Here is a 14,143-nt window from a genome sequence, read left to right as displayed (position 1 = left end):
ATCACATCGACTAAAGAAGCTTGTTCTAAATCTTGTTCTGTTTTCAATGCAGAGTTCTTTTCCAGTGCAAGTAGTTATTGCCTTTCTATAACACTTCTCGCTGTTGTGGATCATTATTAGTGTTCATCAATGTTTATTTATATTGCCTTGTGGATTCTTTGGAAAATTTACAATAATGAAACGAAATCTGAAGCTGGATCGATCTCTCTGTGGTCAAAGCTGTATTTTAAGGATGAAACACTAAGCAGTGAACATAGTGCTGTAAATCGTTTAAGCCAACAACTGGGTATCCTCAGAGGCAGGGTTACATTGTTTTTTTCCCTTAAGATTTATGGGCAGATATTTATGGATGTACCATTTATAGTGTACATACAGTGAGTCTAATGTCCCGAATGCTGTGGGTGTACAGTCTGTGTGCAGATCAGTTCCCCAGGATGGGCACAGTCAGTCCCACATGTCCAGCAGCCATTCCTCTGGCATTCCTGCATGTCCACTGCCAGGCTGCAAGAGTGTCCAAGGGTCTCAAAATTGGAGAGAGACCGATACCCACCAGCTCTGCCTGGACAAAATTTCTAGGCAGAAGAGTAGAAATCTAGAAAACCTCAAATTACACCACGAAGTTAAAAAAAAAAGCACACAAAAAACCCCAAACAAACAAAAAAAAAAACCCACCAAACCAACAACAGCAAAAAAACCAACTGAAAAATGCTATTTGTTTGTGTACTGGATCAAAGTGGAGTCCAAATGAAGCCTTGCAGCTGGAGGGAGCAAGATGAGGTAATGTCTACAAATAGCAGCACAGTTCACTGATTGCAGCGTTGTCAAATTTTTGAGTGTTTGTAAGCTAAGTATTTTTGAAGTCGTTAAAATGTGCCTGATGACCACTAGCATGGCTACATGCGTTCTTGTGGCTTGTCCGGGTCGGCCTGTGCCCACTCGGTGTCCCCAGCGCTGTGACTCACCCGGGAGGTGGCAGACAAACACCGCTGCGGCTCGGCTGGAAGCGGAGCGAGGGGACGAGCTGCACGTACCTGGCAGCCGCCCAACAGGGAAAATGGCACGGCAACAACTTAGGGGGTTTTGTGTCTGGATTACAGGACTTTTTCCTGCCACATTGTTGTTGGACATCACAAGTGTCTTTCTGTGAATTCTTCTGTCGAGTCACAGCTTGCAATGATGAATCATTTTAAAAGTATTCTAACTTTACCTTATTTTAGGAAAAAGTCACGCACGTTTTGGGTGTAAGGGTTTTAACAGTTAATAAGGGCAGAAAGTAGAAGCATATGGAAGGAAAATAGAGTCATCAAAGGATGATTGGAAATCAAAGAGGGAACTTGCCAGTAGGCAGCATAGAGATCATCCAACAAATAAAAGGGAGAACAAAATGAGGTGGGGCAGAACATACTTACTTGTAATTGGTGTTATGCTTTTGCATAGCAGTATTTAGTCTCAGGTGTTTTCTAGTGTATGTTTACTCTAGTTGCAAATATACAGACAAAGCCTTTTTAAAACCATAGTGATGATTGCAGTTATTTCTCAATTAAAGCCAGTGATACAAAATTTAGTGGTCATTGTGATTATTGGATATAATACTGTAGTGCTTCCAAAAACTGCTAGTGATTAACAACAAATAAAAATTGACTATCTAAGCATAATGTTGCTTGCACACAAATGCCTTCTACTTAGCTGAATAATCCAATCATCATAAAATGATGTGTGAGAGTGAGTTTATAAGACATTAGGTGCTGTTCATTTTCATAATATACTGGAAAACATAAGCCCAGAACATCAGAGGTTTTCAAACCTTGGGGTGTTTTGGGCAGAACTCTTGTTTTCTTAAATACATGTTGTCCACAGCTAGGAAGCTCACCCTGCTGACATAAATCCTACCTATGCAAGCGCTGTGTTTGTGCAGCCTGGAGAAACAGGAAAGGTGGAACTGGCCACCCGGTCCACCTGTAATGGGGGTGGGGAGGTTGCTATGCAACTTTAGTGTTTGATGTTTTGCTTGAAAGCTCAGCTCCAGGAAACAAGGGTTTACATAAGAATCAATCAATCTTTCTTCTAAGTTTGTTTCCTTCTATTATGAAACAAAGCATGTTTGTGTGATGCAAGTACATCGCAAGCTCCCAGAAACCTAGAAGCAATGTGAAAGAAACCAAAGTCTGGGCTTGTTTCAATCTCCTTATTTTAGGCAAACTTGATTTACAAATCTTGGAAATGCCAAGATGCATTCCTGGTGCTGGAATAGTAACCACCCCCTCCTCCTACATTCACAGTGTACAGCTTGATCCGCAAAATACCCCCTGCTTCAGTTCACCTTGGGAACCCGTGGTGACTGTCCTGTGTGTCCCACCTTAACCTACATTTCTGTCTCTAATGAGGCCATTGTCATAGATTATTGTTACCAAAGCTAATTTTGAAGAAATGACTGATGTTCCTGACCTCTGTGTGAATCTCCTGTACTGCTGATGTCACCTAGTCCAGACCTGCATGCTGCACGTGAAATCACAGCCCCCTGTGTGTTTATCCCCGTGTAAATTTACCTTGACAGATTGCATGCACTTTGAATTAAGGACTGTGTTTTCATACTTATCTCTAAAGCATCTGGGTACCATGGTGATCATACCAGACAAGCAGACAGATACACTTGTGCTTGGTGGTAGCTGCAATGCTGGGGTCCTTTTCCATAAGAAGCTGGGATTCATGTTAATGGAGCTGTGTTCTGTAGTAAAAGCAGTGATTCCAAGTTTTCTTTTGTGCCATTTTTTATTAAATTAATAAGGACACAAAGCTAAGGAGGTGCTTTTGTGTTCTCTCTATTAGCTAAGCTTATGCTGCATTTGAACCTGAAATGATACCTCAGCTCAATCACCATATGCTGTAGTAGAATTTGCTTTGTTGTTGTATTTCTGACATAGTATAACACTGCACTTTGAAATCTCATTTAAGGAAAATGTCTCAGCCTAAATATAAGAAAAAGTACCCTTCAGGTCAACAGTCTGAAAAGTATTGCCTCTTCCAGGCAGCTCTAATTATGTATTGATTGAACTTAAATCTTGCATTACAGTTCATTTCATGTTACATGTGTGCATTTGTTATTTTTTTCATTGTGTTGTTTTGACAGTTTTAAAATAATAATACATGGGTGAGTGTTTTCTCTGGAACGGCCATTTCATTTTATTAGCATACAGTGGGCAATGAGGCAGAAAAGGGAATGTCATTCTTAGATATTAGTACTTGTTCCAAGTGGCATCCTTCCAAAGACTGGGGACAGTTCCTGGGAAAAGTACTCAAAATGTAATGGTCCTGCAGTGATTTAACACAAAAAAATGAGGTACCTTGGATTTTTATTATATTTGTTTGCTCTTTGACCAGAAATGATGTGTCTTTATTTCTCATCATTAAGGCTTTCTGTTGTCACTCTTGTTGTGGTCATTTGTCTTGGTTTTGTTCCTTGGAGCAAAGAACTAGAGCTGCTATGTATCAGAAGTATGCATCCGTTATATGAAAAACAGATTTTCAGTGCAAATTTGGTCGAAAATGAATGAATCCCACAACTTTCTCTTTTTTTTTTTTTTTTTCCTTCTGTAATTCGTTAGAAATCATGAGCACAGAAGGATGTGTGTATCCCAGCACAATTTGGAAGTGCCGTCCACTCAGATGTGACAGTAGGTTTGGGAACTTTGTCAACACTAATTACCTTGTAAATCCAGGTGCCTATTGCAACAACTGTAGCTTTCCCGGTTACAAACATACTGCTAGGAGATTTGAAACAGTTAAGCAGTGATTGTTTGCACAGAATGGGAGAAACAAGCCTTTGGGCTGTTGTTTGGATGCTGAAAGGACCAGGGCACTTTCTCACAAAGCTTTACGCAGTATGGAAAGCTCTGGACCCACTGTGGCTCCAACGTCAAAATGTGCTTTCTGCAGAGTGTGCTCCCGTTCCTGGGTGAGAGAGCCCATGGAAGAATCGCTGCTCTGACAGGACAGAACCAGGGCAGTCCATGGAGTGTGTCAGTGCAGTCTGACAAAGTTGCTGCTGATGCTTTCGTTCAGCTTCTGAAACTCCCGTTGCTGTCTCCTTGCAGAAATGCTGCGTGTCTAAAGCGCAGCAGGTCTCTAATTAGGGAGAACAGCGTCAATTTCTATGTGTTAACTTTGCTCCTACTAAGAAATTCTCTTCAGGAGCCTCCTTTATTTCGTGCTCCCCAAGATTAATAAAGAAGTTATTCCTTAATTTCTTTAGGGTGCAGTCAAGAAATAACAGTGTGTTGTGGTCCTGTGTGAGCAGGAATGCTTGGGATACAGAGCCAAGCTGCTGTTTGTGTGTGCTGGTGAGATCGGGAACATGGCAGCAGTGTGGTATTATGGAGGGATGTCCAAGTGGTGGTGAAAAGCGAGTGGCAATTTACTTCTTGGTTCAGATAATGAAGACAATGTTAAAGGAGTATGATAAGTGAACGGATGATTCTGCATGTGTGATAGAGTGAATGATGGCACTGCCGTAGTGTCTTGTAAGTTACTTGCTCATTAAAGGATGTAACTGTGTTTAGTAACTGAAAGACAGCGGCTGGTTTCGTGGGGTACTTAAAGGACTGAGTGCATTGTGTGTGTTATCTAGCTCGATGTGCTTTTCTCCAGCGCTATCTCTGTCCTCGTGCTGCCTTTTGTTTCAGCCTTTGCTGGGTGACTCATCTTTATAATACGCATTTGCTACAATTATCTGCTGGGTTTCGTAATGAATCCCACTCCTTCCTTTTGCTGCTCTTCTTTTCAGGCTTGCTTTGAGAATTCATGGTTATAAATTCATGACCTTTTTTTTTTTCGTTTTTCTCACAGAAGGTACTAGTCACCAGCGTTAAAGAACCATGCCTAAACTATGTGCTAAATCATTATATATATTTTATTTTCCGAACAAATTCAAGTCTGTAAGGAAAAGTACTGCTGTATGCACCAGAAAAGGGAGGTCACTGTAAGAAATGTAAGTTAATACAAAGCAGTAATGAAGAAAAATGCCGCTGTTTTAAATACAGTGGTAAATGACCCTTACAACGATGATAAATTTCAAACCCGTATTTGCTCACGTTTTCAAAGGCTTCAGAAGAATACTGTGGATTAAAAACTGTTAATGATTGTTTTATCCTTCTCCTTTGTGCTTAAAAGCCGGAGCAGCTGTCACCAGCACTCATACAGAACCACTGCTATCTGGAAGAATTAACTGCTTAGATTAAATATATTTAAAGTGTCTCTACAGCTTTTTAAAACGCCTATCTCTACATGCATATATAAAATTGAGGAAACAACTTCAGTTTCTCTTTTCCAGCTGAATTTAATTTGTTCTGATTTTTGCATTTAACTCCTATTAAAAGGGAGGACACACAGCACACGATGGTAACAACATAGACAAAGGCATTTATAAACCCCAGACATAAGGTGTCTGGGTGAAAAGGCAATTTCAGTCCTGCATCTGGAAGTTCTGGGGTTTTTTTCCTTCTAAATCAGTTTGAAATATTTCATATTATTAAAATACTTTTTAGCTATGACTGGCCGTAGGAGCTATTTTTTCGGTGCTCTTGCTTCTGTGTACTCAGAGCATTGCTTATACATTTTTCTCATATCTTGTGTGCTTGACATAGAGTTCTAGAACACAAACTGAATTGTTACCAAATGTGGGCCAAAAACTACATTTAGGGTGATAGAGTGTGTTCTCTCAGAGCCATCTGACAGAGCTTTCTGGTAGCATTGCCATCTATTTCAGTAAAACATCTGAGTGACACACAACAACAAATGACTGAGAAATTCCAGTAATGTAAGAAAGAGGAATGAAAACCAAGCAACTATTATGAGAGAAATTATTTTACCTTTTACTTTTGTGAATTCAGAAAAAATATTATTCCTAATGATTAGCTGAATATATAAGATTAAATTAAATTAATTAGTTTTTCATTTTAGAAAGATTTTCAATAAATATGTTTTCCCATTGTAGGCTGAGAAAAAAAGGAGAAATGAATACTTTAGGCACTTGTAAGACGATAAAATTCAGAGAGACGTTTGTGTTGCTATTTTGTGATCAATACTTACAAATAACTATAGAATATCCTTTACAGGTATTGTCCAGATTTTTTACTGGGAGTAAAGAGAAGATCTCGTTAGTTGGCCTTCTGTGTAGCTCTTTCCAGGGATTAATGCAGCTGGCTTCTATTACGAAAGGACACATACTGAAAAAAATGTCTGAAACAACATTTAGAATGCAGTGTCAAAATGTACAAGAATTAAACCTGCCATAGACTAAAACAGATGCCGAGAGCTTGAGGGGGGATAGAGCAAGAGAAGTGTAGTAGCCCTTTGCTTTCTCTGTAGCCAATTTTGTAAATAAAAAATATAAGATACAAGGCTAAAATTTTCAATGTGTCAAAATGTGTATAATTTGTCTTCTTCATATCCTAGGCACCCTTGAACAGCACTGAAATTACTGTCAAGTTCATCTCCAAGGAGTAATGAATGCTTAATATTGCAGTGTAATTTGAAAATACTATAAAAATAAAAAAACCCCAGACCTGGCTTCGCCATTACTAAAGGAAGAATAAGTCCAAACATGCCATCTGAAGAGTTTGTACTTTCCCCATGGCTTTCTTGGATCTTTATTTCTTCTCTTTAGATTGTCCTTGTCTTTGGATTAAATTCTGATCCTAGAGAAGTTAATTGTAAAGCTCACAAAGATCTTACTGCAAAGAATCATCACTTGCTGGAATTTGCAAAGCTTCAGCTCAAAATGGGGTTACAGTATATTTGAGGTGGCCATCTCGTTTCCCAAGTGCAATGCTGTTTTCCTCACATCAGCTGTGTCAGATCCTGTAGACTGTTGCATTTGTCCCCTAATTGCAAGAATAATGTCTTGTCCCTAACAATTACTATAAAAATGTGCAGAGGTGCTGTAGTTCCAGAGTAAATTGTTTCCTTGACACCTATTGACCCTTCAAATCCTTTTAGGAACTGGCTATCTTTGAAAAAAAATCACAAAATCATTATTGAATTTACCGTCTGGCCTCCATCTTTCCTCTCTGCCTGTTTCCTGACCAGAAAAGCAAAAAGCTATAAAAAAAAAACTCATTAAAAAGAGGGGTGTTCAGTCCAGACTGGTCTGGCAGCTCTAGGCTGTTTGAGTAGGGGAAAAGTAAACAGCTTTTTAAAGAAAGATTACAATTGCAAAGAGTAAAAAGGTAAACCCAGAAGAAGACATATTAGCTTGTTTACTTGCTTACCTCTTCAACTTTCCCTACCAGCTTTTGAGTGTCCTGTCACATCCAGCTCTGCTATTCATAAAGCATCTGTCCTGCTTTTTTCATTGCTGCTTTTGCTGCCAATGGTCTGCTTGCAGCTCATCAGTTCTCCTTTACTATAGGCTAGCTCCCCTACAAAGGCATCATGTGAAATCCAGAACAGGGTTTGGGTACTGTAAAATGTCACTAATCTGGTGGGTACTGAGCTGGAATGTTTTCCTAACAGGATCCTGGATCTGCCCTGTTCTATCTCAAGGCTAACACTTTTTTTTTTTCCTTTCTTTTTTTTTTTTTTGTCTCTTCTTTCTTACCGAATATTTGATTTAGTAAATTGCATTCAGACAGGGTTAAAAAAAAAAAAGGGGTAGAAGACATTTAGGAAAAGACTCCAAACCCAATACTTACTTTGGTAATTTCTGTGGAATAATTTGTGCCAGTAACTGTGTCACATCGCTCTGCACAGCACTGGGATTTGCATGTTTGTCATGGGTGACACAGTCTTACTTCATATTCTTTTTGAAAATGGGAAGGTAGGGAGTAAACAGGCTCCTCCCAGACACTGCTGAAGTAGCTTTAGGACTACAGAGTACGTGCCATGGTACTCATTAAGTTGTGCCCTGGTTTCCTCAAGTATCCCAGTGTAGGAGTTGTTACTGAGGCAACACGGGGACTACTGTGCAACTCCCATAAAAACAAGTCACTGGGGTGTGTCAGGCGTCTACATGTACATACACAGGGCTCTGCATTAACATTTGCCTTCTTTTTTTTGAAGTTAAGCAACTGAGAAAAGCAAATGGGGATGGAAATAGTCTTTTAAACGGAATACTTGAAGGATTTTTCAATATTTTGATTTTATATTACTTTTCTGTGTTTGGCTTTGGGTAGGAGAGAACAGAAATGCTGCTCGTTAGCTGACCTCAATCTTCATGAGACAGATGAGTGGGTGGCAGTTGCCTCCTCTGTCGAGTCTGATACTGAAGGGTGAGCAGAATCATTCCAGGTTGGACTGGGAAGAGTAATTTCTCCATTTGATATAGAGAATTTTCTCAATGGAGCCACCAGTGTTTTGTCCGTGCCAGCTGCACAAAGGTGAAGGATACAACCATGTTGTTCTAAACAAGCGTGGTTGTGGTAGTTGGAGTGCTCTGCTGGGGTCACAGCTTTTCCATTTGGCTGGAAATAGAAGGGAAGCAGGAACCTGTCCAGTTAGCCCCAAATGGAAGAACAGACCCTAGAGCCAGGCAGCAGACACAGTTCTCTCATATTAAGTCACAAGTTGCATATAGTCGTTTGTCTAACCTTTTTGGCTTTTTGTGTCTGTAGAGCAGATGTTAATGCACCTGAAAATAGCAAGTCTGAAGTTTATTTATTCATCCTTCTTTCATATTTTAAAGCTTGTGTGTATATTTATATATGTATGTATAAAAATATGTATACAAATATGTCTGACAGGAGCCTTCCATGGTAGTCCCTGACCCACTCATTGGCATCATGCACAGCTGACTCCGATGTATCTGCTCTGTTCTCCAGAGCCCATTCTGTATGGTCACATCCATGCTGCTTTTACTGCTAGGGTGAGCACAGACTGTAACTGGAATTACAAGGCACTGACAGGCTTCCTGCATATGCCATCTCTTGGAATAAAAGTCCCTATTTTTTCCTATCCTCTCTTGAAGCAGAATATGTGTAGATACTGTTCTATGGTGGCCCTTTGAAAGTCCTCTTGAAAATCTTTGTGAAAGTGTAAAAGGCAGGCAAGCCTTGCAAGTTGTGTGTCTAATACTTGTGTACCCAAGATATGTTTTCTGCTCAAATTCTGCATCTAGGGCATGTTTATTTGTAATAGAAATGTCCTGATAATGGGAATCTCAGACAGGTAATGTGAGATCTTCATGTAGTAGTGCTTGCTGGGTTACTAATTTCAAAATTGCTTGTTTTGGCAAGCTGCTCTATGTTGCCTAACTCTTGTTCCGCAGGTGCCACAGACAGGTCCAAGAAACGAAAGATTCCTTTGAAATGCACCCAGGATTTTGTTAGGAGGATTTAGAGGAGTCTTGGAGTAGCTCAATTTGCCGTGGTGGTGAAGTATATGGGCATCCCTGAATTTAAGACTGGCTTGACAGACCTGGGAGGAAGCATATTTCTGTGAGTGCTTTGTCTGGTGTAAATACCTGTTGGGAAAGGTCCATCCCAGGCTACTTTTCCACCTGGTTCTGGGTTTCCTTGCCAGTTTAGTCAGGCAACTCATTTCAGACTGTAGCCAGATGATAAGATGGCATATAAGCACTGTGATTGCAAAATCATGATTAAAAATTTTTTTTAAAAGGGTGTGAAGTGCTAGAAAGTGCTAGAAAGAGGAGAAATCATATAAAGACTCTGAACTACTGATGGTCTTAAGATTGATTAGGCTGAAAGTTACCTTCATGATCATAATTGTATGCTTAAAATACTGAGACCAGAAGAGCGTCAGGATACTGAGACGTGTTGGCAGCATCCATGTGTTTGAAAAGGTTAGGCAGAAACAAAAGGTACTCTACTCAGGAAAAAAAGGGTACATATCAGGGCTTTATCTTAGCGGGGTGTCCAAGACAAGTCTCTGCATCTCCTGAATTTTTTGTGCATGGGTTGCCACATGCATTGATCTCTATGCACAGGTTTTATTGTACCAGCATGGAGGTACTGGGGAAAGATTAGCTCTGAAAAGCAAGTTTTAAAATAATTGCTTTAGAGCAATTTTAAAAGATGTTTTTTCTTTTATTCAACCATGAAATGGAAGTGTCCCGCTGATGGCTCCAGCATATTTTTTAATTGAATAATTAGCATGGATAATAAGCATTCAACAGCGTTTTTGTTGATAATCGCTGGGTTTACTAATCTCCCAGAAGGTGGGATGATTCAGAATCTTTTAATGCCCCAAAATAGAAGATAATTAAAACCCTACACATACAACTTGGAATAGAAATGAGTAGAAACGGTGAAGAGAAATTAGAAAATGAGCTTGAGGGGAAAGGATGGTGGTGGTGGGGATAAGAGTCCTAGGTACTAAGAATAGTAAGGATACTTATGAATTGGCACGTTTAGTACTTGGAGTTTTCCTGACTCTGTCACACTTTGCTCTCACCAACGCTGTGTACAGTGGGGCTCAGCAGGGATTCAGTGGTCACACGTGTTCAGAGGAGTGGGTGTTACCCGAGTCAGCTGCTGAAAATTGTATGTGCAGTAATCTCGAGTGAGCTGACCATGGTGAGAGGGCGCTGCAAGGGTTTTGTGGGGAGGGTTAGCTCATATAATCACTGATACGTCGGTCCCAAAGAACGCCCAGTGAGGAAGTGCCCGCCCTGGCTGTACTGCATCATGCCTCTGTGAGTGGGGGGAGCCCAGAGCCTCAGAGTGAACAGGCAGAATTGCACAGTTCAGGTTAATGTGGTGTAACACCTTTCCTTGCAGTAACACCGCTGTGGATGTAGCCCACTGCTTCTGTTCTGTGTATCGCTTACCACATATCACTTACAGTCACTTGACAACAGAGGGGCTCCTGCTTGCTCTTGGAATTAATTCTCATGGGAATGGACAATTGACACAAAGTAGACCACTTTTTCTCTTGCATGTGCAAGAGGTATTATTTTAACATTAACTTTTTCTCCTCTGGAAGAGGCGGAAAAAGCCCTGCAGTCACAAATCTGCCATTTACTTGACTAGATGGAGACAGTCATGATGTGACTGGGAGTAGGATGGAACCCAAATGGAATAAGGAGTTACTAATCTCATTTCCAGTGTCCATAAAACAAGGCTATTAATTAACCTGTTTAATAAGTTCTGTTTTTACAGAGGTGTAGTGGATACTGGAGACTTCACTATTCACTTCAAAGAACACGTGATCAAGTTCGTATTGGCACAAGCAGGGCAGGGCTGGATTTCTCTTCAGTGTGCTTCTCTGCCAAACTCTGTCTATTAAAATACATGAGTGTGTGTTTGAAACATCATTTTCCAGCTTTGAAAAAAGAGATGGTATTCAAAGACAAACATTATTTGCTTATTTGGATACTTGCTTTGGTTTGTGGCAAACATCTGTCATGAAATCAGGAATCTCTAGAGAGGCCTTGCCTGCTCCCACAGAAATTTTTACAGTCCAAAATACTGACACATGGGTGGAAGAGAGAAAGAATACAACAGTGGGCAGGGCATTCCCACCAGTGTAACCTCAAATTGCTCTGACTCTTCCCAGGATGTGATGCCTTCCAAATGAAGACTCAACACAGAAAATTGTTGCTTGCTCAAGGAGCAGTGAAGACCGAAGTATCCTCCAGCCACTAAACAGTTCTGGATTAGATAAGGCAATGGATTTCATGGAATAACCCTCATACAATGGAAGGATACTTACATTGTTGTGCGGTATGGCAAAGCAGCCTGCATGGGAGCTGTTTTGGTCATAAGCCCACATCACTGTACCAGGATAGCTTGGCAGCCTGTCCGTGAGTCTTCCCAGAAGCTTTGCAAGTCAGTAATGCTGTGCATTGGCAGAACTTAGAGGAAAAATTAGGCTGTCTTTTGGAATCGTGCTTGCCTCTAGCAAGTGGTATTGTTTTCTGTCGTGTACCAGGACTCTTCTGCAGACAAATGAACAAAAAAATAAAGCAGATTTGGAGCACTGCTTTCAATGAAAGGCCAGACTCTGCCTGGATTTTTTGCATCAGGTGGTATAAGAGCTACCAAGAGCATTGTGTACCCTTCGCATAGCAAGTAAGCAAGAAAAAATGTATTAATTTCTCCAGCTATGTGTGTACACCTGGGGACAAGTGTTGCCAGAAGAGGAATGGACAAGAGAACCAAGATGATTTCATTGCCCATTAAATCCCTACAAGACACAGAAAGGAGAATCTGTAATGCCTTCTATTCAGGTGGCAGGTCTTAGGAGTCTCTTCTCATTTCAGTGCAGCTGGTTTGGTTTTGGTTTTGTTTTTTTCATTAAAATCCTGCTGTTCTTGAAAAATTCAGTTAATTGAGATTTTCTTGAGCAACTGTTTTAGAAAAGAAAACAAAGTAGTGAGCTTCAAAAACATAAAGACTGGAATTTAAACTAACCCAGTATTTATTATTATTTTGAGGTCTTTCAGACATCTTACTCTAGTTTCTAGGTCTATATCACACTTTCACACACATTCTCATACCAACTATCTCTGGAAGTGCAGGTCTTCATAAAAGCACTACTTTTGCCCCAAAACTCCATGAAGTACTATAGTGTTTTACCACTGCAATGCCAAGGGGGTTTGGGTTGGGGGTTTTTTGAGCATAATATTAATTAAATACTTAAGAAAGGTCTGATACTGCAAACTTCATCCCAAAAGATTATCTGGGGAATTATTAGGCAGTGATTATTCACATAACTAAAAACTGTTAATGTAAAAACATTTTTACAGTAATAAAATCATATACCATAAATATTGTAAATTATTTGACATATAGGGAGTTCTGAATTAAAACTGGGATTTGTTAATAGAATACAGTTATTATCACTGCTGAGCCTTCTCACAATGTCTTTTGTAAATTTTCCCTCTTCCTGATTTTTCCTTCTTTCAGAAGCTGTGATCCTGGAATAGATGGTTTTGAAACTGAATTTTAAATTTCAGGCTTGTATAAACTAAGTGGTAGAGCCATTTCAGAAGCTTTGAATTCACTTTGGGTTGTTCTGTGCTCCAAAAAATCATTCATTTAGTGCTTTGAAGTACAACTGGGATCAGAGAACACATTGTCACTGTTAATAAAATCGTGTAACCTCAACATTATCCATCCAGTTTTGAAATAGAGGAGGGGTGGTGCCTGTATTACTTCACATAATCAGAAGAATAGTTGTTTGTTAATAATTGAAAGTTGCATTCCATATATACGAAACAGTGGAAATTTCAAAGATTTCAAAGATACTTTTAATATACTTAGGAGTATTGTTTGTCCATGTGCTGGTAGAATTATTGGGAATTCAAACCTGTGCTGGTGTACCAGAGTTCACTTTTTGTTGTAGTCACGAGACATTTTTTATGGATGACAATCTTTGCAGGTTTTTTTTTTTAGCTAGTTATTACTGTGTTGAGCAGCTTGGGATTTAAGAAAACATTTTGTTTAATGTACATTGAATCTGTTTTCATTTTCAGAAGGCTGATGGCCCCTTGCATAGCGTATTATAGTCTTGATAAACTGAATGAAATTGAAGTATGAACTGCTGTCTGAGCTGGCCTTACTACTCCAGTGGCTCACTACTTAAGCATCCAGAAATTTTGAGTTAAGATTGCGTAAAAAGGTAACTCTGTCCTCTCATTTGCATATGCCAAACATGCTGCTTAATTGCTTGAGAGACAAAACTCTCTGTGTGCAGCCCAAGAGCGAGCATGGCCCCGTCTGCAAGGAAGGGAAAGGAAGTTGTGCCTTGGATTGTCCCATCTTCCAGTTCTGCTGGCAAAGTGAAAGAAGTAAGGTGGTGGGAGTTTTCCTCTTCTCTTGTCCTGTGATTGGAGAAAAATGTAGATTAACCTTTAAATTTCTCTGGGAAGTAGGATACTAAGCAGCATTTCCCTGTGGTTTGTTAAACAGTCCATGATTCTAAAGAGAAGGAGGGTGGTGGGGACCCTGCCTATTACTGTTGCTGGAAACTTTGTAGTAATGCTGCTTTTTTTACTTTGACTTTTTCTTTTTTTTTGCTAGTGAATTATTACTTTTGTCAATATGCATTATTTCATGCTACTAGCAAATGTTGGTAAAAATAATTAGCATATAAGAATGATAAATAGCTTACACACATCAGATACAACTTAAATTGCCTGGATTATCCAAAGAAAAGAGTATAAGTGGTGATATGGCACTGGAGACTT

At 39.7% G+C, this 14,143-nt stretch overlaps 1 long non-coding RNA gene across 4 annotated transcripts in view; it reads left to right on the top strand.

The window, feature by feature from the left end:
• The window catches only part of LOC116446012, a 32,019-nt gene that overhangs the window by 3,115 nt on the left and 14,761 nt on the right, over positions 1-14,143 (top strand). The gene's annotated exons all lie outside the window — the stretch shown is intronic.

This window comes from Corvus moneduloides, chromosome 6, assembly GCF_009650955.1.
Source record: "Corvus moneduloides isolate bCorMon1 chromosome 6, bCorMon1.pri, whole genome shotgun sequence".
NCBI lineage: Eukaryota > Metazoa > Chordata > Aves > Passeriformes > Corvidae > Corvus > Corvus moneduloides.
Note: the sequence above shows the minus strand (reverse complement) of the source record. Positions and strands in the feature narration are given on the sequence as shown.